The sequence below is a fragment of the Berghia stephanieae genome, chromosome 14, assembly GCF_034508935.2.
Source record: "Berghia stephanieae isolate SIO BIC M18660-M18661 chromosome 14, UCSD_Bste_1.3, whole genome shotgun sequence".
Classification (NCBI taxonomy): Eukaryota; Metazoa; Mollusca; class Gastropoda; order Nudibranchia; family Aeolidiidae; genus Berghia; species Berghia stephanieae.
Window position 1 is genome coordinate 10353586 of NC_088373.1, and position 26847 is coordinate 10380432.

Genomic DNA, 26847 nt, shown 5'->3' on the forward strand with positions numbered 1-26847 from the left:
GAAACTTATATGTGATCTCAAACTAAGTACTTTGATAGTGTGCTCTTGGAATCTACATTAGATCCCTGTTTTTCCCAGTTCCCCTATGTCTTACTTTTTCTTGGGTGCTTTATTTGTAATTCTAGAACTTTTTACAATCCTATTTCCTTCCTTAACAACAAACAAATAAACAGTTATTTTTATTCCTGTAAATGACATATCATCGATGATGTGTGCTTAGTTTTAAAAATTACAACAACCTGCCAGCCGGACATAACGTACCTATACCAATGACTATGTGTAACCTTAAACGTTTATAGATAGAACGAAATTGACGTCAATCGGGTCTTTGTTATTGTTTTTTGCCATCCGCGTTTATGAGTAATTTTCACTAAACCGTATTAACCAGGCTATAAAAGTTTAAGATTACACATAGTTTTGTGTGTTTGGTCCGTTATAATTCCGGATGGCAATGTTGTGAGATTCTTAGCCAAGCGCATACTATCTATAGATAGAATGCGCTTGGCCAAGGAGTTCACAACATTGCCATCCGGAAGTATAACGGACCAACACACAAACTCTGTGTAACCATGAACTTTTATAATCTGGTTAATACAGTTTAGTGAGAACAACTCACAAACGCGGATGGCAAAAACAATAACAAAGGCCTGAGTGACGTCATCTTCGAACTATCTATATTGTTAGCAGCATGTGTCGTGTTCTTTTTTCTGGTTCTGTTGATTATTGTTTTGTTGGGTTTTCTTTGTTTGTTTGTTTGTTGTTTTTTTTTGTTTTTTTTTTGTTGTTGTTTTTTGTTGTTTTTTTTTAATAAAGTACCGGTAACTAAACACAGATTTAGCTCCCAAAACTATGTTGTGGTTTAGAAACATGCTTAACTGGAAGGGAATCATTAAAAAGGGGGTTGGGGGGGGGAGGCTAAAACGAGTAAACTAAAATCCGTTGTTTTATTCAAGTGAAATTATATTCCCAAACCCGACAATTCGTAAATAAAGTGAAACTGTGCTTCCATACAATTAACAAAACCCCATCCGGTTCCATACTGTGCGCTAAGGGCGAATTATATCAAATCCTTATAGGGCTAAAAATAGCAATAGAGTTGACGTTTACAGACTAAATAGATTCTTCGTTGAAATTAGATTCTAGACGCGGAAGGAATGAAATATACACAAATACAAAAAAACGATGCAACCAGCATACTACTGGGGCACCCTCGAAATTCATGATGGAGGCTATTTATAGATAATCATAATAATATCACCCCAGGAGGCGAGCGTGTTTATTGATTGCTCTTGTAAGAGTTGAGCTCGTGAAGTACACAGTCTGTTATAAAAACAACAGTGATGATGAAGATAAAAAATGATATAATAGTGATGTGTTGTATTCTAGATTGAGTTTTATTTATTCAATTTAATTATTGCTGTGCTTGATTGGAACACTAGAGGGTTAGTGGCCGCATTTTGTTATTGTTTTTACTATTTCATCATCATCATTATCATCATCATCATCATCATCATCATTGTCATCACCATCAGCATCATCATCATCATCATTGTCATCACCATCAGCATCATCATCATCATCATCATCATCATCATCATCATCATCATCATCATCATCATCATTGTCATCATCATCATCATCATCATCATCGTCATCATCATCATCATCATCATCATCATCACCATCATCTATGTTGTTTGATGAGTCTTCCGTGATTTCATAATATATGATTTTAGTGTTATTGTGTGTTACTGATTCCTGGATTACATCTTTATCATTGTTATTACGGATCTCGGTAGAAGTCACCCAGAGTGTACTAAAATTATTATTATTATTATTATTATTATTATTATTATTATTATTATTATTATTATTATTATTATTATTATTATTATTATTATATTATTATTATTATTATTATTATTATTATTATTATTATTATTATTATATATTATATATTATTATTATTATTATTATTATTATTATTATTATTATTATTATTATTATTATTATTATTATTATTTATTATATTATTATTATCATGTTTATTATATATTATTATTATTATTATTATATTATTATTATTATTATTATTATTTATTATTATTATTATTATTATTATTATTATTATATATTATTATTATTATTTATTATTATTATTATTATTATTATTATTATTATTATTATTATTATTATTATTATTTTTTAAATTATTATTATTATTATTATTTATTATTATTATTAGTAGTAGTAGTAGTAGTAGTAGTAGTAGTAGTAGTAGTAGTAGTAGTAGTAGTAGTAGTAGTAGTAGTAGTAGTAGTAATAATAATAATAATAATAATAATAATAATGATAATAATAATATAGCAAGAGTGAGTTCTTTGGAGTCTGTGTTGCTGGAACAAGCTGTGTAGTATAAATATTAATATTAACATAGTTAGTAGACAGGGAATTATATGATGGGAGATTTATATATGACGAATAATACTTGTTTGCTCTGCTGTTGACATGGCTTTCAATCTTGTATGTATATATTATGCATTATTATATTATTATGGTTATCTTCTATACGCGTGTGTATGTGTGTGTGTGTGGTGTGTGTGTGTGTGTGTGTGTGTTGTGTGTGCGCTTTGCATCTCACGGTTAAAGATATATGTTTGTACACCACATGAGTACATTTAAGTTGAAATACTATCTTTACCACGTGTATCGTTATTGTAATATTTAATCAATAGATTTATGGCATTACTAATTAATATTAAGGGCATTCAAAGGATCTTATCCTATTTTGCCCTATACCACATGTTATGTTAACATAATTTGACACTCATTAAGTGTGTTGTCGTCTTTTTTACAAGGAACAGGTAGGTTTATTTTACTATTAAATTTTGTTCATTAAAATCTTTGAAAGAAAAATTGTTTTGATATACATTTTTAAGCATCAGAATGCACTCTCTATAAATATATCATCAATTGATGCTATGCGTTAAGGTAAATACTCACACTATCTGCCAGCGATCACAGCTAGGAGTAGTAGCAGATTTGAATATGAAAGTCCCTATTGATGTAAGAAAGAGAAAGAGATAGAAAGATAGATAGATAGATTGAAGAGATAGAGATAGAGAGAGAGAGAGAGAGAGAGAGAGAGAGAGAGAGAGAGAGAGAGAGGAAGAGAGCAATAAAGAGTAAATGTAAGGTACAGACAGTGAAACAGAAAAAGAGAGAAAGAAAGAAAGAGAGAGATAGAGAGAGAGAGAGAGAGAGAGAGAGAGAGTGAGAGAGAGAGAGAGAGTGAGAGAGAGAGAGAGTGGGGGGTGTGGATAGATATATGATCGATACATACAAGATAAACCGAAATAAAGAGAAATAGAAATAAAGGGGGGGGGGGGGCTTTGAAATGGCAGGCAGCATTAATTATGTTCAAGGAATCAATACTCTTAATAGGCGATAATTACCTCAATAATTGAGTTTATAATTACCTCAATAATTGGGTTTATAAAGGGCATAATGAACCAGAACCATTCATTAACCTTCTCATTACCAACCGTAGGCAAATCGTCACATTCGTTACGATAGTGTGTATGTACAAACCTGATATTTTGTCAACACATTTTTGACCAAAGAAAAAAAAAAAACTCAACACAAATAGATAGACCTTCAGAGCCATTGGGCCCATGGAGTCAGAGCTTATTCGTGACCATCGGTATAGATAGAATGCGCTTGGCCAAGGAGTTCACAACATTGCCATCCGGAAGTATAACGGACCAACACACAAACTCTGTGTAACCATGAACTTTTATAGTCTGGTTAATACAGTTTAGCGAGAACAACTCACAAACGTGGATGGCAAAAACAATAACAAAGGCCTGAGTGACGTCATCTTCGAACTATCTATTGATAGAATGCGCTTGGCCAAGGAGTTCACAACATTGCCATCCGGAAGTATAACGGACCAACACACAAACTCTGTGTAACCATGAACTTTTATAGTCTGGTTAATACAGTTTAGTGAGAACAACTCACAAACGCGGATGGCAAAAACAATAACAAAGGCCTGAGTGACGTCATCTTCGAACTATCTATATTCCAGCCTGACACTGAAACCGAAGCCATCGTTAACTTATTATAGCCTGACACCGTAGCCATCGTTACGTTAATGCCTGACACTGAAATCCAAAAGGACTGGCATTTTTACGTCATTATTTAGTTTTTGCACCGCCTAGTGAGTTGTTGTTAGTAGAGCTCATGGAAATAAGTTATTTCAGTGGTTGAACTATTGAATACAAATCACGATTTGTTTTCTTTTGTGGCAAAAGACTGGCATTTTGACGTCATTTTTTGGTCAGTATCAGGCCATAACTTTACGAAGGCCACGCTGACACTGACCGATAAATGACGTCAGAATGCCAGTCTTTTGCCACAAAAGAAAATAAATCGTGATTTGTATCCAATAGTTCAACCACTGAAATAACTTTTTTCCTTGAGCTCTACTAACGACAACTCACTAGACGCTACACAAACCTAAAAAATGATGTCAAACTGCCAGTCCTAGAGGGTTCTTGTGTCAGGCTATATGTTAACGATGGCTACGCTGAAACCCTCTAAGACTGGCATTTTGACGTCATTATTTGGTTTTTGCACCGCCTAGTCTGAGTGTTCGTTAGTGGTGTTAATGGAAACAAGTGGTCTCATTGGTTGAACTATTGTTTTGTTTTCTTTTGTGGCAAAAGACTGGTCTTATGACGTCATTTTTTGGTCAGTGTCAGGTTATATTATGTAACGATGGATACGGTCTAGTGTCAGGTCATAGATAGTATGCTCTTGGCTATGAAGCTCACAACATTGCCACCCGGAAGTATAACGGACCAACCACACAAAACAGTATGTAACCATGAACTTTTATAGTCTGGTTAAGCAAGTTTAGTGAGAATTACTCATAAACGTGGATGGCAAAAAAGACAATAACAAAGGCCTGTGTAACGCCAACTTCATTCTATCAAAAGATAGTTCGAATTGACGTCACTCAGGTCTTTGTTATTGCTTTTTGCCATACGCGTTTATGAGTAATGCTCACTGAACTGTTTTAACCCGACTATAAACGTTCATGGATACACACAGCTTTGTGTGTTGGTCCGTTATACTTCCGGATGGCAATGTTATGAGCTTCTTAGCCAAGCGCATCCTATCTATAAGTTAACAAAGGCCACGAGTGGACTCATCATGCTGAGAATTATTGACCACAATAATAAGCATCCAACGTTCTCAGTCCCAGGAACGTCCGTCCGATCCCATTTATTATTGCCAAAGCAGCAGTAATTAAAGCCTTCTCAAGCATAGAGGGTTATTGCTTGCCTGGACTGAATTATTCACGATTTCATTGTGCCTTCCATCCAGAGACAAACCTGTAAAGAGAATGATCACTAAGATATTGGAACCTGCGGATAGTCTGAAGTTGATGTCACTCAGGTCTTTGTTATTGCTTTTTGCCATCTTTTTCTTACTAAATTGTATTAACCTGACTACAAACGTTCAAGGTTACACCCAGTTTTGTGTGTTGGTCCCTTATACTCCCGGATGACAATGTTGTGAGCTTCTTAGTCAAGTGCATACTATCTATAAAGGTTCAAGGTTACACACAGTTTTGTGTGTTGGTCCGTTATACTCCCGGATGGCAATGTTGTGAACTTCTTAGCCAATCGCATACTATCTATAAATATGGACATTCGGTGAAAGCGTTTATCAAAGATTCTGTCCCTCACTTGTGTCCAACCGTCGCCGTTGAAAGCTCATAGCCTGACATTGAAAAAAAAAAAAACGTCAAACAACTAGTCCACAACCAAATTGGATTCAATAGTCGTAACGTCACTTCCTTCCTAATGACGCATGGTAACTTAGTAACACTGGCTCTAAACTATCGGAACAATGGCGGACGCCGGTATGAAATATTTCTCCGGCTGGCATAAAAGCGTATCCAGAGGGGAAAAAAACCACATAAATTTGATCATGTTTTGACTTTTACACATTCTGATCACATGACATATGAAAAGTTCTATCCAGCTTGAAGAATAAAAAGTAATGATTTTCTTTCTTTAGAACCAAGATGGCCGCCGGTGCCAGGCGGCGTGACATCAGACTACTGAATCCAATAGCGAGTTGTATTCAATGAGATCAGGTATTTCCTTGAATACTCCCATCGACAACTAACTCGGCAGCGCACTAATCTATCAATGGCGTCAACAGACAAGTCAGGCCTGACACAAGAACTCGCTAGTACTTATAGATAGTTCGAAGATGACGTCACTCAGGGCTTTGTTATTGTTTTTTGCCATCCGCGTTTATGAGTAATGCTCAATGAATTATATTAACCAGACTATAAACGTTCATGGATACACACAGTTTTGTGTGTTGTTCCGTTATACTTCCGGATGGCAATGTTATGAGCTTCTCAGCCAAGCGCATACTATCTATAGTTTGGCGTCATTTTTTAAAGATTTGTGCAGCGTCTAGCGAGTTGTTAGTCGAGCTCAAAGAAACAAGTAATTGGTTGAACTATTGAATATAATTCTCGATTTATCTTCTTTTGTGACCAAAGACTTCATTTGACGTCATCTTTTGGTCAGTGTCAGGCTATAAGGTAACGATGGAGAACAGCACACATGTAAACACTAATAGGATTCAGTAGTCTGATGTCACGCCGCCAGGCAACGGCGGCCATCTTGGATCTAAACAAAGAAAATCATTACTTTTTATTCTTCATGCTGGCTAGAACTTTTCATATGCCTTTTGATCAGAATGTGTAAAAGTCAAAACATGATCAAATGTATGTGTTTTTTTTCCCCTCTGGAAGCGTTTTTATGCAAGCCGGAGAAATATTTCATACGGGCGTCCGCCATTGTTCCGATAGTTTAGAGCCAGTGTTACTAAGTTACCATGCGTCATTAGGAAGGAAGTGACGTTACGATTATTGAATCCTATTATTAGGGGGAGAAAAAAAAAGGGGGGTGGGGGGGGGGGTTCTACGAGTGAACAATACTCAAAAATCCAAAAAATGCAATCAAACAAGCCACAACACAGAGATACCAGTCCCATGTGGAAACTGTCTTTGTCATTAATCGTTGTCCACCAAGTAGGGACTCAATTTGATAGATAACGCATTCTCTCAATATCACCTTTTTAAAAAAATGCTAAACACTGGAGGTTTTGGGCCCAAAACCCTTCTTCAGTCAGTATTTTTTTTAACGGTTAAATTGTTAATATTAATTCACGTTAAATCCAAGTTAGACATAAGTTCTCGACACATTTCGTAATGTCACTTAAAATAATATAAGCCCGGGTGAAAAAAAAAAAAATAAAAAGAATCACGGCACCACATTTCGTAACTTTGGAGGAATTAGTATTAGCGATATTCCGTGCGCAAGGGATTTGGAACGGATTATACATGCGATGTGACACTAGCCGTGTGAGCTGTCGTGTCAAAAATGTACGATATCAGATTTGACAACGAGCTGGAAAAATGTCAATGTAGTTAAAACCACCGGAAATGTCAGATATTTCAAATATCTTTTTTCTCTGTTCTTTGTTTATCTATTTCTTTGTTTGGTTGTTTGTTTTTAAGTAAATAAAAATAAAAATAAAAATAAAATTCCCTTCATTCATCTCCAAGTTGATATTTGTCTTTAGGGTATATTGATAGAATGAAGTTGACGTCACTCTGGTCTTTGTTATTGTTTTTTGCCATCCACGTCTATGAGTAATAATCACTAAACTGAATTATCCATACTATAAAAGTTCATGATTACACATAGTTTTGTGTGTTGGTCCATTATACTCGTACTTCCGGATGGCAATGTTATGAACTTCTTAGGCAAGTGCATCCTATCTATTCTAAGGGAAGACTGGAATAAATAAGCTAAGCGGTGCGAGGCATAGATAACACAGGGTGAGATTGGACAACAGGGGGGAAAACGTCATCAAAAGTGGCGAGTGAGAGGTCGAGCGCCGCCATTTTATTTTGTAGTAGTAGTAGTAGTCTGTGGGGCGACAGAACGAGGCGGGGAGTCGAACTCGGTACCTTTTGGTTTACGAGGCAAAGACCGTAGCGCTGAAGCCCGCTGCCCCTTATTTTTGTTTTTTTTTTTCTCTGCTTTGTCCGTTTCAGATCTTTATCTTATAGATAGAACGAATTTAACGTCACTCAGGTCTTTGTTATTGCTTTTTGCAATCCGCGGTTATGAGTAATTCTCACTAAACTGTATTAACCAGGTTTAAGGCTACGCATAGTTTTGTGTGTTGGTCCTTTATACTTCCGGATGGCAATGTTGTGTCCTTCTTAGCCAATCGCATACTGTCTATAGTTAATGTGTGCTTGGCTAAGAAGCTCACAGCATTGCCATCCGGAAGTATAACGAACCAACACACAAAATTATGTGTAACCTTTTACTTTTATAGTCCGGATAATACAGTTCAGTGAGAATTACTCATCAACGCGGATGGCAAAAAGCAATACCAAAGATCTGAGTGACGTCATCTGCATGCTATCTATAGCAGTGCCTGCTTCCTAATGTCTTAATTTGTTACCTGAGAATACAATCTGCCACCCCCGTCCATCCAGTAACCTATCGAGAGTAATTATCGAGTCACCCCATTTGGTTTACGATTATCACCTAATGGCCTTGAATTATTAATGACATCGTATTTCACAAAATCCACCACCAACCTCCCCCTCCCAAACCACCTCCCCCACCTCCACATCCAATCCGCCATTAACACCTACACCTACACCTACACCAGGTTTGCCAGATTAATTTCAGGCATTCTGCCAACTGGATTTTAAAAATCTGCCAAATACCACAAAAATCTGCCAAACCGTACTATTTATAGTACCCCCTTTGAAAAATCATCAGTTTTGTTAAACAAAAAATTCTCAAGGCCGATGTCATCATTTATTTTTTTTCATTTCCCAAGTTCCCAAAAAATCACTAATACATAAAAATTGCCATGGAAAACGTGGAGTAGACCTATACATTCATCCCTAGGCCTCGGAAAATAAAATCTGCCAAATATCTGCCAAACTGCCATTTTTCTCTGCCAGACGACTTCAAATTCTGAAAAAAAAGGACATTTGGCAGAAAATCTGCCAAATTGGCAACCCTGACCTACACACCCACATCCCAAGTGTATTTTCAATCTGATTGCTTGGCACAGCAGCCGTAAGCCATTCATATAGATAGAATGAAGTTGACGTCACTCAGGTCTTTTGTTATTGATTTTTTTTTTTTGCCAACCACTTTAATGAGTAATTCTCACTAAACTGTATTAACCAGACCTCTCAACATTCAAGGTTACACACAGTTTTGTGTGTTGATCCGTTATAGATCGTTCGAAGATGACGTCACTCAGGTCTTTGTTATTGTTTTTTGCCAACCACTTTAATGAGTAATTCTCACTAAACTGTATTAATCAGACAAAAACGTTCAAGGATACACACAGTTTTGTGTGTTGGTCCGTTATACTTCCGGATGGCAAGGCTATGAATTTCTAAGCCAAACGTATACTATCTTTTTTTTAAAAACATGAGCTTTTATATAGTGCAATATCCACTCAACGTCCTCAAAGCGCTTTACAAGGGGTCCCTGGTCAAAAGTAACACTTAACATATAGGACGTGACATGGCGCCTGTTAGGCGATATTACTATTCATTTTTTTTTCAGACAGAGGCAACGTTTTTAAACGACCAGGTACTCATTTTACACCTGAGTACGATGAGAGAGAACGTGAGTAAAGAGCCTTTTCCAAAGACACAACTATGCGCCGAGCGAGGCTGGCTCGAACCAAGGACCTTCCGATCCGAAAGCGAGTGGCATACCACAAGATCACATAGCCACATTAAAATCAGAAAAGATGTAGCATGAAACCGGAGCCATCGTTATGTTATAGATAGTATGCAGATGACGTCAATGGGGTCTTTGTTATTGTTTTTGCCATCCTCGTTTGTGAGTTGTTCTCACTAAACTGTATTAACCAGACTATAAAAGTTCATGGTTACACAGAGTTTGTGTGTTGGTCCGTTATACTTCCGGATGGCAATGTTGTGAACTCCTTGGCCAAGCGCATACTATCTATAGCCTGATACTGAAATCCAAAAGTACTGGCAGTTTGACGTCATTATTTGATTTTTGCACCGCGTAGTGAGTTGTCGTTAGTAGAGCTCATTGAAACAAGTTATTTCATTGGTTGAACTATTGAATACAACTCACGATTTGTTTTCTTTTGTGGCGAAAGACTGGCATTCTGACGTCATTTTTTGGTCAGTGTCAAGCCATAACTTTACGAAGGCCACGATGAAACAGACAAAGCACAGCGATACAAAGCTGCCAGAAGCTGTGGACTGTAAAAAGTAATTTATGTTATGCGATAAGTTAAAACACTCACAACATCCGTCAGCCGGATACAACGCACCACAACACAAAACTATGTGTAACCTCGAACGTTTATAGATAGAACGAGGATGACGTCACTCGGGTCTTTGTTATTGTTTTTTTTTTGCCATCCACGTGAATGAGTAATTCTCACTAAACTGTATCATCCAGACTATAAAACCTCATGGTTACACATAGTTTTGTGTGTTGGTCCGTTATACTTCCGGATGGCAATGTTGTGAGCTTCTTGCCAAGTGTACACTATCTATCGATTGTATGCACTAAGCTAAGAATCTCACAACACTGCAATCCGGAAGTATGAGGACCAACACTCAAAACTATGTGTAACCTTGAACGTTTATAGATAGTATGCGCTTGGCTAAGAAGTTCATAACATTGCCATCCGGAGGTATAACGGACCAACACACAAACTATGTGTATTCATGAACGTTTATAGTCTGGATAATACCGTTTAGAGAGTATTACTCATAAACGCGGATGGCAAAAAACAATAACAAAGACCAGAGTGACGTCAACTTCATTCTATCTATAGTCTGGTTAATACAATTTAGTGAGAATTACTCATAAACGCGGATGACAAGAAATCAATAGCAAAGACCTGAGTGACGTCAACTTCATTCTATTTATAGTCCGATTTATATAATTGAGTAATACTAATCACCAAATTGGCTGTCAACAAACAATAATAAAGAGCTGAATGACGTCAATTTATTTTTCCCTCTATAAAAAGAACAAAATGCCAAACACGGAACGTTTCGAGTGCAAAACCCTTCTTCAGCCAACAACGACAACAACAAATCAATTAAATTACACATGAAATGCTGCTGTTTATTTGGTTTTATTTCTGATTTTATTGTTTGTTTTATTTCATGTTGTTGTTGTTGTTGCTGTTGATGTTGTTGTTGTTGTTGTTGGATGAAGAAGGGTTTTGAGTCTAAAACGTTCCGTATTTGACAGCCCGTCAAGAGCTATTCACTGATATAAATGATATGAATAATTAGGTAATCAAACAAATGAATAAATACATAAATGAATGCATAATTAAATAAATAAATACATTAATTAATTAATTGATTAATTAATTAAATACGTAAATATATAAATAAATGAATAAATAAATAAGTAAATAAATAAATAAATAAATAAATAAATAAATAAATAAATATATCAATAAATAAATAAATAAATAAATACATAAATAAGAATAGATAAATTTTAGTTGATACCTAATTTGAAGGACGAGTTTTCTGCCCCAAATTTGTAAAATGTTTAGTCGTTTCGTCTTTTCAGCCTACGGCAGTAGATCTATCTATAGTCTAGAGTTTTTGTTTGAGAAGAAAATCGAAAGATAATCAATAAAAACACAAATAACCCATTAATTTTTATTAAAAAACAACACAAGCACTTCTCCCGAGTCCCCTATTAAAGGAAATCAATAGATAGTTCGAAGATGACGTCACTCAGGTCTCTGTTATTGTTTTTTGCCATCCGCGTTTATGAGTAATGCTCACTGAACTGTATTAACCTGACTATAAACGTTCATGGATACACACAGATTTGTGTGTTGGTCCGTTATACTTCCGGATGGCAATGTTGTGAGCTTCTTATCCAAGCGCATACTATCTATATGTGCGCCTCTATTATGGTCTTGTGGTATTACACTCATTTTCGGATCGGAAGGTCCTGGGTTAGAGCCTCGCTCAGCGCATAGTTGAGTCCTTGGAAAAGGATTTTACTCATATTCTCTCACCGTACTCAGGTGTAAATCGAGTACCTGACCGTACACAGCGTTGTCTCTGTCCGAAAAAAATAAATGTTAATATCAACTAACAGGCGTCGTTACGTTCTACATGTTATGTGTTGCTGTTGTCTCGCAACCCCTTGTAAAGCGCTTTGAGCATATTTATTTGATATTGCCCTATGTAAAAATATTTTAAAAACAACTCTAGATAGTTCGAAGATGAAGTAACTCAGGTCTTTGTTATTGTTTTTTTGCCATCCGCGTTTATGAGTAATGCTAACTGAGCTTTATTAACCCGACTATAAACGTTTATGGATACACAGTTTTGTGTGTTGATCCGTTATACTTCAGGATGGCAATGTTATGAGCTTCTTAGCCAAGCTTGGAAAAAAAGCTCTTTTCTCATATTCTCTCATCGTACTCAGATGTAAAATGAGTACCTGGCCGTTAGCAGCATTGTCTCTATCGGAAAATGTTGTACTATCGCCTAACAGGCGTCACACATGCTATGTGTTGCTGTTGGCTTGGGATCCGTTGTAAAGCGCTTTGAACACTTTAAGTGGATATTACTATTTATAAGTGCTCAATTTTTTTGTTGTTAGTCTATATTATATTTGTTTGTTCATTTTTTTTCTAGTTTTTTTTTTTTCTTGGTTGTTGTTGATCTTTTTTTCGGGTGGGGGTGGGGGAAGGGGGGGGGGGTATTCTTACTGTTCCTTATGTAATAAGTTCACAGCAGACAACAAGCTTCATGACAAGACCCCCCTCCCCACCCCCCATGAAAGGAGTTATACCGTAGCCATCGTAAAGTTATAGCCTGACAGTGACCAACAATGACGTCAAAATACCATTTTGCCACAAAAGAAACCAATGAAATAACTTGTTTCCATGACCTCTGCTGACGACAACTCACTAGTCGCTGCACAAACCTAAAAAATGACGTCAAACTGCCAGTCCTAGAGGGTTCTAGCGTAGTCATCGTTATGTTATAGCCTGATACTGAAATCCAAAAGGACTGGCAGTGTGACGTCATTATTTGGTTTTTGCACCGCCTAGTGAGTTGTCGTTAGTAGAACTCATGGAAACACGTTATTTCATTGGTTGAACTATTGAATACAACTCACGATTTGTTTTCTTTTGTGGCAAAAGACTGGCATTTTGACGTCACTTTTTGGGTCGTATCAGGCTATAACTTTACGAAGGCCACGATTAACTAGACGAAAGATAGTATGCGCTTGGCTAAGAAGCTCACAACATTACCATCCGGAAGTATAACGGACCAACACACAAAATTGTGTGTATCCATGAACGTTTATAGTCAGGTTAATACAGTTCAGTGAGCATTACTCATAAACACGGATGGGAAAAAAACAATAACAAAGACCTGAGTGACGTCATCTTCGAACTATCTATAAAAGTTCATGGTTAGCTACACATAGTCTTGTGTGTTGGTCCGATATACTTCCGGATGGCAATGTTGTGAGTTGTTTTAGCCAAGCGCATACTATCTACAGGCCGATTTTTAGGATTATAGGACGTAAAAGAGCGAGGATCGATGATCTCTTGAGTGACGTCCAGCATATGATATTATGTATTTACATTGGGAAATAGGATGGCATCCTTCTGAAACTAGAAGATCAATTACACAATGTACGCGGGTGGTTGGATGGGAGCATCACCCTTGAATCATATACCTATGATGTTCGCATGGGTGTACGATCCGATAGTGATGTCGCGGGTGGTTGGATGGGAGCATCACCCTTGAATCATATACCTATGATGTTCGCATGGGTGTACGATCCGATAGTGGCTGGTGGTTGGATGGGAGCATCACCCTTGAATCATATACCTATGATGTTCGCATGGGTGTACGATCCGATAGTGGCGGGTGGTTGGATGGGAGCATCACCCTTGAATCATATACCTATGATGTTCGCATGGGTGTACGATCCGATAGTGATGTCGTTTCTTCTTCTCTTTACAAGCCTATCCTGCTTCTTTGGTTTGTGATTGTATTTTTGACAGGGGATATTTTTTTTCCTGTAAATCCTCTGCCTGTTTGTTCTTGGTTAGTTATAATTTAGCTTATGATATCTTTAGGTTATGATTTTGATTGACATTTGTACTATTTTTGTTAGATTGCTTGTTTTTTTGTTTCAGCGGTCTCTCATATAACCTCAATTGTGTTGGAAGAGACGTAAAGCAACAAACAAACAAACAAACAAAACACAATGTATGTAAATAGCGATATCGTTTTACCAGCGCCACGTCTTGTTCTAAATTAATTTTGGGAATCGCTGTTGACATTGGACCCATTGTGAAGCGCTCTGAGCACACGAAATGGATATCGCATTATAATATAATTCAGATTAAATATAGTTGTTGTTGGTTGTTTTTTTTTTTTTGTGTGTGTTTTTTTTTTTTTTTTCAATTTCAATAAACTAAATATACTCGTAATTTGAGTAGTTTCAAATTTGGAATCATATTCCGTTGTTTGCTCGTAGAATTCTTTAACGTATTGTCCGACACTGATAAAAAGATTACGTCAAAATACAGCTCCTGCCTGGTGTCTGGCTATAGATAGTTCGAAGATGACGTCACTCATGAGTTTGTTATTGTTTTTTTGCCATCCACGTTTGTGAGTAAGTCTCACTAAACTGTAATATCCAGACTATAAACGTTCATGGATACACACAGTTTTGTGTGTTGGTCCGTTATACTTCCGGATGGCAATGTTATGAGCTTCTTAGCCAAGCGCATACGATATATAGGTTGACGAAGGCTACAGCCTGACCGTTGCCATCGTTAACTTTTTGCCTGACACTGACCAAAAAATGACGTCAAAACGCCAGTCTTTTTGGCTATAAATTAACGATGGCTACGGTCTGACACTGACCTACAGATTACGTAAAAATACAACTCCTAATGTCTGGCTATAAATAGTATGCGCTTGGCTAAGAAGCTCATAACATTGCCATCCGGAAGTATAACGGTCCAACACACAAAACTGTGTGTAACCATGAACTTTTATAGTCCGGTTAATACAGTTCAGTGAGAATCACTCACAAATGCGGATGGCAAAATACATTAAAAAGGCTTGAGTGACGTCAACTGCATACTATCTATAGATAGTATGATGTTTGTTGTTGCTTTTTTTCATCCGCGTTTATGAGCAATTCTCAATGTTGTATTAATCAGACTATAACCGTTCATGGTTACACATCTTTTTCTGTGTTGGTCCGCTATGTTTCCGGATGGCACTGTTGTGAGCTTCTTAGCCAAGCGCACATATCTATAGGTTGACGAAAGCTTTAAAAAATGACGTCAAAATACAAAGCGACGTCATCAAAAGAAAGCGAATCATGATTTGTATTCAATAGTTCAACATTTGGTTCATTAATTTGTTTCCTTGAGCACTTAAACGGCAACTCACCTGTCGCCGTGCATTGACCTAAAAAGGCACCACAATACAAGTCTCAATGTCAGGCTATTTGATGTTATGCGTTTACTTTAAAAAATCATAACAATACCAGCCGGATATTCCTAACCAACACACAAAATTCAATGAAACCTTCAACATCTTTTGTCTGATTAATACAATTTAGTGAGAACTACTCATGAAAATGGCTGACTGAAACAATAACAAAGAGCTGAGTGACTTCAATTTCGTTTTATCAATAGATAGAATGAAGATGACGTCACTCAGGTCTTTGTTGATGTTTTTTGCCATCCGCGTTTATGAGTAATGCTCACTGAACTGTATTAACCCGACTATAAACGTTCATGGATACACACAGTTTTGTGTGTTGGTCATTTATACTTCAGGATGGCAATGTTATGAGCTTCTTTGCCAAGCGCATACTATCTATAGATAGTTCGAAGATGACGTCCCTCTGGTCTTTGTTATTGTCTTTTTGCCATCCGCGTTTATGAGTAGTGCTCACTAAACTGTATTATCCAGACTATAAATTTTCATGGTTACACACGGTTGTGTGTGTTGGCCAGTTATACTTCCGGATGACAATGTTGTGAACTTCTTAGACAAGCGCATACTATCTATACGTTAATAAAGGCAAGGGTCTGCTTCCCTTCGACATATCAGCTTGACATGAGAGGAGGGTCAACATTTTAATAAACCCTTCCCCCTCCCCTCCCCCTCTCCCCAGATTTGCACTTGATCCACATTGATTTTCTCATCAATTCGGAACGGACGTTCGATCTTTTGATTCCATACAAATAATGATGTAGTTACTGATATTATTTCTAACGGTCAATCGGTATCGGTGATGGTTGTTATGGAACGTGGTATCGATCTTATTTTAATTAAAGGGACTGCCCGATATCCAGTAAATCCCTGCATCGGTCCTGTAGTTACCGACATTCCCGTGTCTTCACATTATTAGAGATCGACTGGAAATGGATCGTCGCCATTTTCCCGGTCAGGTACTCTCATATTTCAATGGAACTGCCCGATACCCAGTAAATCGGAGCATCGATTCTTTACTGACATTCCCGTGTCTTCACATTGTTAGAAATGGATCGTCGCCATTTTTCCCGGTCGGTCAGATACTCTCATATTTCAGTGGATCGACGATGTTTGTTTTGTTACTTTGGTTTCAATTTCAACATTTGTATCACAGACGGTATGGGGGGTGGGACAAAACGCCAATTTGAGAATAAGATCAAAGAGAGAAGAAATGGGGATAGGGTACCCCCTCTCAAGCGCATAATGGACGGTGGCTCCGCTTCGAGCCGAAATAAGTCCCGGCGACCCTTGTACCCAGATTCCCTGACTACGGACAGAGATACATTCATAATATACGAGATGGAAGTCGGTTTGGACGAATTCAATCCCTCGAGTGGGTGGGAACATACACTCTTCTAAACTAGGTGAGAAGTTGCCAGGCTTCTCCACCAGTAAGAGGAGGCCATGGGTGGTAGCGAATCGGCTTCGCTCAAGAATCTGTCTAACGGCAAATCGCTTCATCAGTGGGGACTTTCCATCTGTCCAACATGTACCCGATGTGGGAACGAACCCGAAACCGCAGAGCATCTAGTTGAACGGTATGTTGTGGCGAAGCTTCCGAGCGAGTTTGCCACGGTGCACGAGTGCGGTGAAGAATTTGCTGAAGTGGTCGATCGTCATAACATAATAGTGTGAGCACCGTTAGATTATTATTATTATTATTAGTAGTAGTAGTAGTAGTAGTAGTAGAAGTAGTAGTAGTAGTAGTAGTAGTAGTAGTAGTAGTAGTAGTAGTAGTAGTAGTAGTAGTAGTAGTAGTATCACCATTATTATTATTATTATTATTATTATCATCATCATCATCATCATCATCATCATCATCATCATCATCATCATCACCACCATCATCATTATCATTATTATTTTCAACTGAAAGCTTCATTCCATATCATGTGATGGGCTTTTTAAATTTGTTTATTTTTCATTTTTGATATTGTAAACAATCTGTTCCGCCCGTCTCCACAGAGCAAACGTTTCATTTCCTTGATCAACCTAATCAATACTTCAACTAGAGTTTGTTACTTCCGGCTATGAATGAGGTCAAACAATGCTGTTGAATTGCTATGTAAATATCAAGCTATTCAGCGCTGGAGGGCGTTGGGCAAATAGTTTGGGAGTCGTTTAGAAGTCTGTTGGTTTTTATCTTGGAAGTGGCAATTCGGACTCGAGTCTGAATAGTCGAGTCTCCCGTGGCTATTCGGACTCCAATGTGCGTGCGCATACAGAGGGGGTGGGGGGGGGGGAGGAGGATGACGTCACAATGTGGGCTGTAGGCAGAGGGTGGAACTGATAAAGAAATAGAAAGAGTTCAGAAGAAATTCTTGTGCGGCTATGTGGTCTTGTGGTATGACACTCGCTTTCGGATTGGCAGATCCTGGGTTCGAGTTCGAGCCTCGCTCGGCGCATAGTTGAGTCCTTGGAAAAGGCTCTTTACTCACATTCTCTCACCGTAATCTGGTGTAAAATGAGTACATGGCCGTTAACAGCGTTGTCTCTGTCGAAAAAAAAATGTAATATAGCCTAACATGCGTCATGTCTGGTTCTACGTGTCACGTGTTGCTGTTGGTCAGGGACCCTTTGTAAAGCGCTTTGAGCAGGTTTAGTGGATATTGCGCATCCGATACGAAAGCGAGTGTCATAGCACAAGACCATATAGCCGCATAGTTTTAGCACAGTTTTAACTCATTTTCTTTTTAATTTCTATCTGGACTTCCCATTGATCAATGATTTTGCCTTTCTTGTCAAATAAAAGCGGTTGATAGTTACTACTATCGTAATTTTGACTTGCATTAATCTTATGCAATTATCAATAGTTTTTTTTTTAAACTATGCTGCCACGGGAGACTATTCAGACTGAGTCTGAATAATCTGTTGATTGTACATGTGCATTGGAATTTGAGTCCGAATAGCCATGAGAGACTATTAATTCAGACCCGAGTCCGAATAGCCGTCAAAATGTGGTGACTTTGCCGGAATGGGAAATAAGTCTGTGTGGATTAAGAAGCAGTTTGAGTATAAGAGAACAAATAAGAATGACGTCACTCGGATTTTTTTTTTAGACAGCCCAGTTGGGATTAGTTCTCACCGTCTAGAAATTTTTACTATCTATCCTGTGTTCTAAAATTTCTGTTCAATATTGATGAGTTTTTCGCCCAATTTTCTGCCATTGTGTTGTCTTGAAGAATGAAAACAACTCACCCAGTCATGCCACGTGGTAAAGTCGATAAGATCGTATTTTTTTGACTTATAAAGTCAAACGTGCTCATCCAGTGTTGTTTTTAACACAAAACACACTTAGTGAGTACACGATCCAAACTGTTGCTAAAACGTTTACTGTGGATGTATTATTCGAGTTGGATAATGGGAGTGATCTATAGATAGTTCGAAGATGATATCACTCAGGTCTTTGTTATTGTTTTTTGCCATCCGCGTTTATGAGTAATGCTCACTGAACTGTATTAACCTGACTATAGATAGTATGCAGATGACGTCACTCAGGCCTTTGTTATTGTTTTTGCCATCCGCGTTTGTGAGTTGTTCTCAATAAACTGTATTAACCAGACTATAAAAGTTCATGGTAACACAGAGTTAGTGTGTTGGTCCGTTATACTTCCGGATGGCAATGCTATGAGCTTCTTAGCCAAGCGCATACTATCTATATTCATGTTTTCGTCCAACCGAGTCATCAACAACTTGATTTGTTGCTGTCCAACGATTGGACATTTCTGAACAAATGTAAACACACTGCTTTGTTTATGAACGTTGTAAACTTACCCATGTGTCAAGCTGAACACAATGACCAATCGTAATGTTAGATAATTCAAAATCTGTGAACACTTTTCACTATGTAGGTCACTTTGAGCACATTTTGCAATGTGACCAATGACCTCGAGCACATGGAAAGTTAATATAGATAGTATGCGCTTGTCTAAGAAGCTCAAAACATTGCCATCCGGAAGTATAACGGACCAACACACAAAACTGTGTGTATCCATGAACGTTTATAGTCGGGTTAATACAATTCAGTGAGCATTACTCATAAACGCGGATGGAAAAAACAATAACAAAGACCTGAGTGACGTCATCTTCGAACTATCTATAGACCATGGCCATTCAGCGCGTGATCGCGCAAATGTTATGATTCATTCAGGGGTTGAAGTCTCTTTTGTTTCCAGGCATTTTTGGCTTGTGAGTATAGATAGTTCGAAGATGACGTCACTCATGTCTTTGTTATTGTTTTTTGCCATCCGCGTTTATGAGTAATGCTCACTGAACTGTATTAACCTGACTATAAACGTTCATGGATACACACAGTTTTGTGTGTTGGTCCTTTATAATTCCGGATGGCAATGTTATGAGCTTCTTAGCCAAGCGCATACTATCTATATTTATAAGGATAAAAAATTGCACTTACTTAGATTTATATATTGCTTTAATCGCAGACGGTATGAAAGTAAATTTATATCTATTTGTTCAACATGACTTTGTGTCTAAATATCGTCTACCGGATGATGGGAGAGTAAATTCATATTTTAAATAATGTGTCTTGTCATTGAGAATTTCAAATACTTTCCTCTCAATAGCTTTTATGTAGTGTTGTTCAATACTTTTCAGTTTGCAATTCATTATTTTGCCCGATTCTTTAATTATTCTATTTAATTATGATTTCTCTTTCACTCCACACCCTCCCTACCAGATTGTTAAAACTGAAAGGTAATATACTAAGTAGTAGAAGGGAATTATAGATTTGCAGCTTTGACTTTCTGCTAACATCAACAGTTCTACATTTTCGGATAATAAACATTCTTTGACAAGTTTCCTAGAGATGCCATCTACATGAGGTTTGAAATTTAGTGATTCGTCAATGATAACTCCTAAATATTTGAATTGCTTGACAAGTTCAACTTTTTGGATATTTATTTCGATGGCATTTGGAGGAACCTAAATTTTTTTAAATCAAAAATTAGTTTGTTTGTTTTTGATACTTTAAGTTCAAGGCAGTTTTTATGACACCAATTCACAAAATTTTCAATTTGATTTATATAATAAGTTTCTGATTCTTGGCTATTCAAAAGTCCTAAAATGGCTGTATCGTCTGCATATTCAACAATGAGACATTCATCAACAATAGATATACAATCATTTGTGTACAAAATATACAAAATTGGGGAGCTAACACATCCCTGTTGGCAGCCAATTGAAATGGATTTTGTTGCGGAGAATTGTATTCCCATTTTAACGTACTGAGGCATTTCAATAGAAAGTTATAGAACCATTTTATGAGATATCTAGGTAGGTTTATGGATTTTAATTAGGGTAGTTGTGTTCATTGAATTGAAACATATGAAAAGTCAACGTATAAGATTCGTGGATAGTTTGCGGGTGATTTGTCTTGATGTTTTATCATCGTGTTCATGGCAGTTAATAAGGCATTTTCTACGCTGCGTCCTTGTTGATAAGCAAATTGGCGTTTGTCAAGTACATCCCGTAACCACACACTTTTTGTAGAAGTTGACATTTCAAAATCTTTTCGAAACATTTCATGACGATTGATGTTAATGCGACAGGACGGCAATCATTCAATTTTATTGGAGGGTATTTTTAAGCACTGGTACGACTATTGAAGTTTTCCACAGAACTGGGACAATTTGTTCATCGACAGATCGCTGAAAAATGTTTGTATAGATAGAATGCGCTTGTCCAAGGAGTTCACAACATTGCCATCCGGAAGTAAAACGGACCAACACACAAACTCTGTGTAACCATGAACTTTTATAGTCTGGTTAATACAGTTTAGTGAGAACAACTCACAAACGCGGATGGCAAAAACAATAGCAAAGGCCGGAGTGACGTCATCTGCATACTATCTATAGAGAACAGCAAGGTGTTCAAAACAGTTGGTAAAAATATTTCCACAAATCCTTCCAGGACCAGGCGATTTCTTTGGTTTGCTGTTCTTGATTTCTCCTTCTTCTTGGTTCTTCTTCGTTGCTCGACTCAGTGTGATCGTTGGTGGTTGTAGAACAGTTGTCAAATCTGCAATAGAACCCATTAAGCTCGTTTACATCTGGACTGTTACCGTGTTGATTGGGACCTTTTTTGTTTTCATTACCACTCATTTGACGAATCATTTTCCAGGCCACAGAAGCATTCGAATTCCTTATTTTATCCTCCATTTTTTTTTTACAAGATATTTTCTCTTCTTCGATTGCTCTTTTTAGACTACTGCTACTGCTGCTGCTGCTACTACTACTCCTACTACTACTACTACTACTACTACTACTACTACTACTACTACTACTACTACTACTACTACTTCTACTACTGCTAATACTACTACTACTACTACTACTACTACTAATACTACTACTACCACTACTACAACAACTACTACTACAACAACTACTACTTCTACTACTACTACTACTACTACTACTACTACTACTACTACTACTACTACTACTACTAATACTACTACCACTACTACAACAACTACTACTACTACAACAACAACTACTACTACTACTACTACTACTACTACTACTACTACTAATACTACTACTACCACTACTACAACAACTACTACTACAACAACTACTACTTCTACTACTACTACTACTACTACTACTACTACTACTACTACTACTACTACTACTACTACTGCTACTACTACTACTACTACTCCCTACCCCCCCTCCTCTCTCCCCTTCTTCATCTTCTGTTGCTGCTGCTACTACGTGGGTTTAATTTGATAGCTGACGTCCTACCACCAAGAGGACACAAGAGAAAACTACTACTCCTTGCATAATCATCTGAAATCGGCTTACACCGGCCCAGAGAGACGTGTTATCGATTCATTGTTCCCGCTCGTCCTAGTAACATTTATTATTACAAAAACTACACACAAACAATCTATACAAAAAAACACTTATGGATTATCTTTGGTGCCAGTGGTATTCTGGCACTTGTGAGGTGGTTCGGATAGTAGAGCACTGGATTGAATTACAGTCAAAACGATGATACTAATTTTAAAACTATTTATAGATAGAAGAAGTTTACATCACTCACTAAATTGTATTAACTAGACTATAATCGTTCATGGTAACCTCATAGTTTTGTGTGCTGGTCAGTTATATTTCCGGATGGCAATGTTGTAGGTTTCTTAGCCTCGCACACAACGTCTATAAACGTTAAAGGTTACACACAGTTTTGTGTGTTGGGTCCGTTATACAACCGTTACATTCAGATGATATAGATAGTATGCGCTTGGCTAAGAAGCTCATAACATTGCCATCCGGAAGTATAACGGACCAACACACAAAACTGTGTGTATCCATGAACGTTTATAGTAGGGTTAATACAGTTCAGTGAGCATTACTCATAAACGCGGATGGCAAGAAAACAATAACAAAGACCTGAGTGACGTCATCTTCGAACTATGTATAGATAGAACGAAGATGAAGTTACTCAGGTCCTTGCTATTATATTATTTTTTTCGGTTATTTTTTTCATCCACGGGAGTAATTCTCACTAAACTGTATTAACCAGACGATAACCGTTCATGGAAACCTCATAGTTTTGTGTGTTGGTCCGTTATATTTCCGGATGACAATGTTGTGAGTGTCTTAGCCTCGCCTCACAACATTGCCATCCGGAAGTATAGATAGTATGCAGATGACGTCACTCAGGCCTTTGTTATTGTTTTTGCCATCCGCGTTTGTGAGTTGTTCTCACTAAACTGTATTAACCAGACTATAAAAGTTCATGGTTACACAGAGTTTGTGTGTTGGTCCGTTATACTTCCGGATGGCAATGTTGTGAACTCCTTGGCCAAGCGCATTCTATCTATAACAGGGCCAACACACTAGACTATGTGTAACCATGAACTTTTATAATCTGGATAATGCAGTTAAGTGAGAATTACTCATAAACGTGGGTGGCAAAAATCAATAACAAAGACCCGGGTGACGTCAATTCCATTCTATCTATAAATGGTTAAGGTTACGCATAGTTTCGTGTGTTAGTCCGTCATATTTCCGGATGGCAATGTTGTGAGTTTCTTAGCCTAGGGCATAGCGTCTATTGGGGGGGGGGCAAGCAAACATTAACTCAGTTTAGTGAGAACAACTCACAAACGCGGATGGCAAAAACAATAACAAAGGCCTGAGTGACGTCATCTGCATACTATCTATAGAATGGGTATAGAAGGAACGATATTGACGTCACTCAGCTCTGTTATGATTTGTTTTTAGACAGCCATTTTATTTGACACTCAGATAACCAAGCCTCTCGCACAGTCAACGTAAACAACGGCAATGATTGGCGATTGGTCAACATAGCGAACTACACATGTTTTTCTCTATATGATATGTGTATAAGTAAAATACCCACCGTTCTACCGCTTGATGAGTAAAACCAACACAGAAATCTATGCGCAAACTTAAACGTTGATAATATTGATCGAGAAAATTGTGTGATAAATAGTCATCCATGTGGCTGTTTAAAAACAATAACAATGATCAGAGAACGGTCAATTTCAATCACGTTATTGTTTATAGATAGTTCGAAGATGACGTCACTCATGTCTTTGTTATTGTTTTTTGCCATCCGCGTTTATGAGTAATGCTCACCGAACTGTATTAACCCGACTATAAACGTTCGTGGATACACACAGTTTTGTGTGTTGGTCCGTTATACTTACAACCAACTATGTTTGTCCGAGCACGCGTAAGGGTGTGTCACAAACTCCATGTTTTCATTGATCAAAAATCTACTGGTTAATTCGCTCTTCTCACTATATTCTATGAGTCAGACTGTAAACTTGTAATGTTACACAGTGTGTAGTGTGTCAGAACGTGGGTCTATGTGGTCCAGTGGTATGACACTCGCTTTCGGATCGGAAGGTCCTGGGTTCGAGCCTCGCGCTCGGCGCATAGTTGAGTCCTTCAAAAAGGCTCTTTACTCACATTCTCTCACCATACTCAGGTGTAAAATGAGTACCTGGCCGTTAACAGCGTTGTCTTGTTCGAAAAATTGTAATATCGCCTAACAGGCGTCATGTCTCGTCCTACATGTTATAGGTTGCTGTTGACCAGGGACCCCTTGTAAAGCGCTTTGAGCACATTAAAATTTAGTGGATATTGCGCTATATAAGAGCTCGATTCTTTTTGATTTTTTTTTTTACATGTTGAATGTTGCTGTTGACCAGGGATCCCTTGTAAAGCGCTTTGAGCACATTTTAGTGGATATTGCGCTGTACAAAAAAGCTCCTTTTTTTTACAGGTGTATGTGGGTAAGCGTGTTAGTGAATGCTAGTTTATATAGTCTGAGTGATTGTAAAGCGGCATAGAGCACTTGCCAGTGGTTGAATGGCCGCTATATAAGTATATTATATTATTTTTATTATTATTGTTATTATTATTATTATTATTATTATTATTATTTTATTATTATTATTATTTTATTATTATTATTATTATTATTATTATTATTATTATTATTATTATTATTATTATATTATTATTATTATTATATTATATTATTATTATTATTATTATTATTATTATTATTAATATTAATTATTATTATTATTATTATTATTATTATTATTATTATTATTATTATTATTATTATTATTATTATTATTATTATTATTATTATTATTAATTATTATTATTATTATTATTATTATATATTATATATTTATTATTATTATTATTATATTATTTATTATTATTATTATTATTATTATTATTATATTATTATTTTATTATTATTATTATTATTATTATTATTATTATTTTTATATTATTATTTATTATATTATTATTATATTATTATTATTATTCATATTATTTTATCTATTATTTTATATTAATCGCTACCATTCATTATACTAATCATCAATATTACTTCTGCCACTCCCCACACCCGCCCGTCCTCCTTCCCACCTACCCCTTTCCACTCACACAAATTCCTCCATCCCACACCCGCCGTCCTCCGTTCCTCACGCCCACACACAACAGTAACTAAAATATCTTCAAATGACACGAAACCACGTGATAAATTGTTTTGCACAAAAAAAAAAAAAAGAGAAAGGCAGAGACTCTATCGATCAGCCCCAATCTGTCAGTCTTCATCCAGTACCTAACCAAGTTACCGGTCTAAAATTGGAGAGTGAGTATTGATCGTCTGCACTACCGGCCTGCCCAACCAACAATGTCAGCAGGGCAGCTTATTTAAAATTATTATTTTCCAAGCATCAGTAACACACTTTATAGTCACCTGGAACAACTACAAAAGACGTCTAACTTCTACGTCATGGCACAAGACCTAAGGGCTAGAGCTCAGGTGGTCGCTGGTTCGGATAAGTAAGTTAGTAAAATTATTATTTCGGCCAAAACTATTTTACATATCGATCGATGTCATGAAAAAATGTTTAATCATGATAATTTATCGGAGACTTATGTATGATATTTAATGTCGTTGTTGTTTTCATGATTTATTTTTTTTTTTTGATTTTTTTTTTGGTCATTATTATTTCATTGCACTCGACCTCTATGAATGAACTTTGTACATTTATGAGTCATTCGATCATGACCAATTTTCAATACGATTAAATAGTCTGATGTCACGCCACCCGGCCACGGCGGCCATCTTGGTTCTAAACAAAGAAAATCATTACTTTTTATTCTTCATGCTGGCTAGAACTTTTCATATGCCTTGTGATCAGAATGTGTAAAAGTCAAAACATGATCAAATTTATGGTTTTTTTCCCTCTGAATACGCTTTTATCCTCGCCGGGGAAATATTTCATACGGGCGTCCGCCATTGTTCCGATAGTTTAGAGCCAGTGTTACTAGGTTACCATGCGTCATTAGGAAGGAAGTGACGTTACGACTGTTGAAGAGTATTACCTGTATTCTATGCTAGTATTTTTTGATTTTACATTGCCGTATTGATATATTTTCCTTACATGCCCCGTCCTACATGTTAAATGTTGCTGTTAACCAGGGACCCCTTGTAAAGCGCTTAGCGCACATTTAGTGGATATTGCGCTATATAAAAGCTCAATTTTTATTTTTATTTTTTGTTTTGTTTTTATTTTATTTTTTGGGGGTTTTTTTTTTTACATTCAAAGT

General features: G+C 36.9%; 1 protein-coding gene across 1 annotated transcript in view; it reads left to right on the forward strand.

Annotated features, from left to right (window-relative positions):
- The first annotated feature begins 509 nt into the window (after nucleotides 1-509).
- Nucleotides 510-26847, forward strand: part of LOC144960088 (uncharacterized) — an 88129-nt gene continuing 61791 nt past the window's right edge. The window contains exon 1 of the mRNA XM_078893038.1: nucleotides 510-1442. The gene's annotated coding sequence lies outside the window, so the exon portion shown is untranslated. The remainder of the gene's footprint in view (nucleotides 1443-26847) is intronic.